The sequence below is a fragment of the Oryzias melastigma genome, linkage group LG8 (genome assembly GCF_002922805.2).
Source record: "Oryzias melastigma strain HK-1 linkage group LG8, ASM292280v2, whole genome shotgun sequence".
NCBI classification, from domain to species: domain Eukaryota; kingdom Metazoa; phylum Chordata; class Actinopteri; order Beloniformes; family Adrianichthyidae; genus Oryzias; species Oryzias melastigma.
Window position 1 is genome coordinate 23,570,644 of NC_050519.1, and position 5,194 is coordinate 23,575,837.

Sequence of the window (5,194 nt, forward strand, 5' to 3'; positions counted from 1 at the left end):
CAAACAAACAAAAAAAAACTTGTAATTGTTATAATTACTAATAACCAACAATCAAACCATAACCAGTAAATTGTTCCTGTTTTTTAAGCATACATAATTGATGATCATACTTGAGTGATGTGATTGATTGATTGACTTTAGATAATACAACACAACCACACAGTGAGTTATGTAATAGTCCTAATATTAATAGTAGTTGGATTTTTTGGCACTTTTTAAGACTCAAAGCGCTTACGATGTGTATCCATTATTCCTTCACTCCTCCTTCATACTTGGGCAGAATCTGAATTCTTCCTCTACCACAGCAAAGGTCAGCAACCTGAGGCTGTGGAGCCACATGCAGCTTTTTGACTACTCCACAGTGGTTCTCCAGCTAAAGAAAAATAAGATGAGAGCAGTTTTTTAAAGTAAGGATTCCTAACTTCACATTGATTTAATATATTTCTAAGTTTATGGCTGAAGTGAACCGAGAAGATAAACTGTAATGGTTTTTATATCCCTCCTGACACCTTTAGCCCTTGTGTGCTCTTCAATTCCTCCAGGAAACACAGATTACAAATACTAGACAAAACTTTGGTAAAAATCTCATCTTTTCTAATTGCTGAGTTTATTTTATTACTTTAAAGTACATTTTATCTTATGCTGCATAACAATGGTTGGTATCTGTCCAGAAGGAAGTGGCTAAAATCTCTAGATTTGTGTATTCTTCATATCCCTTTTCTACTGTATCATTAACCAATCATGTTTCATGTTTATGCTCCAGTTACCAGCAGTAGTAAGCAGGAAAACCGATGATGGATCACCAAAGTAAAGCTCAAGTATAACTAGAGAAATTGTCATTTTTGTCTTGAGTTGTTTAGGAATTTGCTTCACTTGGATGTTCCTGTTTGGGACAGGAAGTCTTTTATTCTGAAAGAAAGTCATATGAGCTTCTATCAAAAGTAAAAAAAAGACTTTACACTTTGGGAAAATTCCACTTTTATCTTAATATTTAAATATTTATGCCACCCAAAAATAAATGTAATTCCTAACTACTATAAAAATGACTGTAATGATACAAAGTAGTATCATATTTTCCTAAAAGGGTAAAAAAAAAAAAAAGGTTTGCAGCTCCTATTATGTTTTAATCAGTACCAAACAGGTCCATACGGCTCTTTTATTTGCTAAAGTTGCAGACCCCTCCACTACGGCTTCTTCCTACCCCTACATTTAGCCCTCCAAGAGGAGAGTTCTAGAACATTAGTGTCTTCAGATTCAGACGACACTAACCCTTGATGACATCATCATTATTCACTGGTCATCCATGTTAGCGGGAATCTTGGAAAATCCTTATCGATTTTATAACATGAAAAAGTCATGCTAAAACAGTAAATCATAACTTTTATTTAAGTATAAACTTCTGCACTTCAGATCTCACCCACGGGAAGAAATGTGTTTCTCATCTACGGTACAGCGCAACACGGAACACCCTCGCTGCAGAGGGATACACAGTCAAAATTCCCAACGCGTTACCCTTAAATAAGTAATTTTGGAGACCCCTACCTCTACAGCCATGTTTACATTGAAAGTGGGGTCATCTGGACCCCACAAGAAAGCGCACTGAACATTGTTTTTCCAAGGATTTTTTTTTATCTTTATCTCCTCTGGTGTCTGTGGCAGATATAAAATCCTGTCCACCTTTGTCATGGGAGGGATCACACATCAGTATAAGGGTGGGGTCATCTGGACCCCATGAGGGTCAAAGAGTGATGCCATATAGGGAAGGGTAGAAAACAATGATACATGGCTTAGCAGATACAGTAAAAGGACCATGGCATGCCTAATTTTTGTCCAGTTTTGAAAAGAAAAAAACTTTGATCAACAAGAAGGAAAAGGTATCTGAGCATTAGAGATGGAGAAACCAAAGCTTTCTGAACCACTGAACCGAAATGAACCAAATTGTATTGAAATTGTTCAGGGTTTTGAAGCATTTGACACATTTAAAACTAGTGACATCTGTTGGCCGGGAAACAAAATTGCAGCTCTATGAAAGGAAAAAAAAGTCATTAGTATGTTAAGTCATATGTAGCAATCAAACTTTTATTTTTAAAATCTGTTTCTTTCATAAATAATCAAAAAAAGATTTTGTCACATTAACATTTTGTGATTAAAATGTGTAAAGCTAATACTGTTTGGAAGATGGGTTTAAAAATAACAAGTGATATCTTTAAAATACCACATTTCATAAAATAAATAGAGCAGTGAAATCATTGTGGAACTGCTAATATGTCAGCCTATCTACTGAATGTGTGCATACATTTATTCATATGAAAAAACGTTAGGTGTGTTAATCAATCTCTGATTGAAAATGCCAGTGAATTAAATGTTCTACCAAACTGACTAAACATTTGACCCTGTCTATAAAGAAATGTAACCATAGTAACAACACCAGCAGGGTCTCCTCTGCTCTTTTATTAAAGGGAATTCTGGCTTTCCTTAGAAAACCGTCTCCTCTGGCTCGGCTCACTAAAAACAGTCAACCTTTAGGCTCCAAGTCACCTCTTTAGACTGTGTTGTTGCTTTAATTAATTTATTACCAACAATAATATAAAATTATGCACAAAATGAATTGTTAATACTAAAAACTATGTTCTTTTTTCTGTTTTATATGAATAAATATGTATTCACATGAAATGTAAAAAATAAATCATAAATATCAAATACTGCAATCCTATTTTCAACAATGTATTAACATATTTTCCATTTAAACAAATACAAGCTAACAAAAACCTTGCAACCACAACAAAAATATCAATTAAAATGTGTAAAACAAAAGAAAAAAAAACATTTCAATCAATCACAATAAAAGTTGCCGATCCAGATACCCCACCATCCACAACACCACCGTCCTGAACAGAAACATAACTACCTGGAATATGTACCAACAAATACTTATTTATTTTATGTCTTAAAACCTAAATATTAACCATTTATGATCATTGTTAAAAATGACTTTGGTGTAAGCGGGCCTTGAACCAGGTATCTTCTCATCAAAAGGTGAGAACACTCGCTACTGTGCCAACATTATAGTTATGAATTCTCCAGTGATAAATATCTACTCAGTCATTTTAATTGTTACACATTTAGATATAAGTACAAAAAGCTAGATCACCAGTTAAATCCGCCTTCTCGACCAAAAGCGAAAGTATTTTTCAACATTTTATGTTTTTCTTCCTCCCTTTCTGGGGTCCCCTGGATGTGCAGCAGCTTTAACGTTTACCTATATCGGTACAGGTGTGCTCGGCTTTCTCTGTCTCTTCTGCTGCGAGTAAGGCGAGCGGGAGTTTATAGAGAAATAAAATATCTGCGATCGACTCATCACTATTCTCTTAAGGCCACAAACACAGGATGAGTGAACGGACTTATTGAAAACCCTGCAATGAATTCAAAACTGCAGCGGGTGGTTGGAAATGCGCGAGTGACGAAATGAAGCTTCATTTGGAAAATCATGTGATCATCAGCAACCTGAAGCGAGCGTTCGATACTCCACCAGCGACACTTCCGCTTTGAAAGACTCGATACAGAGTCGAGCTACCGGATCGAACAGAGCATCTCTACTGAGCATACATTTAGCTGTGACAGACGCGTCGGTCGACTAGATGGAACTCCTGCGTTGTGATGCAAAGAAATGGATGTCAGATGGAGGCAATGTAAATATTTCTGTTGATTAATGAACATTGTAATTTTTGCTTCAATGTAACATAATGGAGATAGACCAGTGGAAATCAGCCTTTAGTCTGACATGTTGTTTGTTTTGTTTCCTTTATGCATTTGAATGTTTGTCCAGCTGTAAATCTCCCTCACTTAGACTTGTTGTCTCTCCCCAGACAGCAGTTCATGATCCTCATCAAACAGGAGACATTTAAAGTGAGGAGTGTAAACGTTGTTGGTGCAATAAAGATGGTCTTGCTCTTTGAAACAATAAAGGCCAAGCACCATTTTTCCAAGAGACACACAGTCATCTCAGTCTGGAGGTGGCCTGGAGCGTGGAGGGGGCTGTCTGTTTGGGCTGGGGTCTGATGGGGATTCTCCTGGAGGTTTATTCCCTTTTCTATGTAGGTGGAACACTTTCATCCAGATGGGATTTTTCTGGTCAAAACTCTTTTTGGCCGTTTTTCTGTGATTTTAATGTTTACACCCCAACTGATTGAAATGAAACGTTTTTACGCAAGTTAGTGGTGAAATTGGATGGTTGCTTGGAGGTTTTTTTTATTGATGGGAAGAGATTGTAGTTGTACAGAGTATGAAGCTTTAGACCCAAATAATCCAGAGCGTCCCTCTGACTCCCAGCACATGCTGAGGCAGCTGATCTGCTCTCATGACCTGGTGATGTGTGGAGTAGGATGAAAATGGCTGCCAGCGATACACACCAATCCACATTAAAAAAGATGTCTGATGATCTTTTCTTAAGCGTTTTGAGCACAATTTAAATGCTTTTAGCACCTGTAAGATTTTAACCTGTTGGTTTTACGCATCGTGGTCCTTTGTGATTTTTATCTGAAAAACACTGCTCCTACCATCACATTTCATCGTTTCAATTCATTTTAATGTTTGATTTTAGTTTTAAAGAGAGGTTGAAGTTTGACTAGACTGATTATAGACAAAGTGTGATTGTATTCATCTTGGGCTGCAGTGGAATCCAGGTAGACGTGAAATGAAACTTTATGGTCAAGAGTTCACTCTGATTCCTGTCCATCTATTAAAAATAAAGTGGGCTTGTCTGGGGCTGGGGGGACTCTCCAGAGCCCCCAGATCGGGGGTCGGCAACCTGCGGCTCCGGAGCCGCATGCGGCTCTTCAAGCACCCCCTTGCGGCTCAGTGGCGCTTTTTCCTAAATGTTTGAAATAATAAGGAATGTTGAAAAGAAGTATATTGTGATGTATTGGGTGGGAGCTGAGTCAAGCAGATGGCTGGCAGGTTAGAGTCCAGACGCCATTTGTGTCCCATACACTGAACGACCCCAAGTGAATGGGTGAAAAACCGTTGACCCAAGGCATGTAGATGGGTTGGTGTCAACATTTTGACTACCATTTATTTAACAGCACGGAACCACAGAAGATCCGACACTGTGAGGAGCCTCTCTCATACACACACCACTCTCACTCATGGTGCCGGTAAAACACTCAAGTCCCATAATGCAACACAAGAACAGACA

At 37.9% G+C, this 5,194-nt stretch overlaps 1 protein-coding gene across 1 annotated transcript in view; it reads left to right on the plus strand.

Moving 5' to 3' along the window:
• The window catches only part of actr10 (actin related protein 10), a 17,783-nt gene that overhangs the window by 1,037 nt on the left and 11,552 nt on the right, over positions 1-5,194 (plus strand). The gene's annotated exons all lie outside the window — the stretch shown is intronic.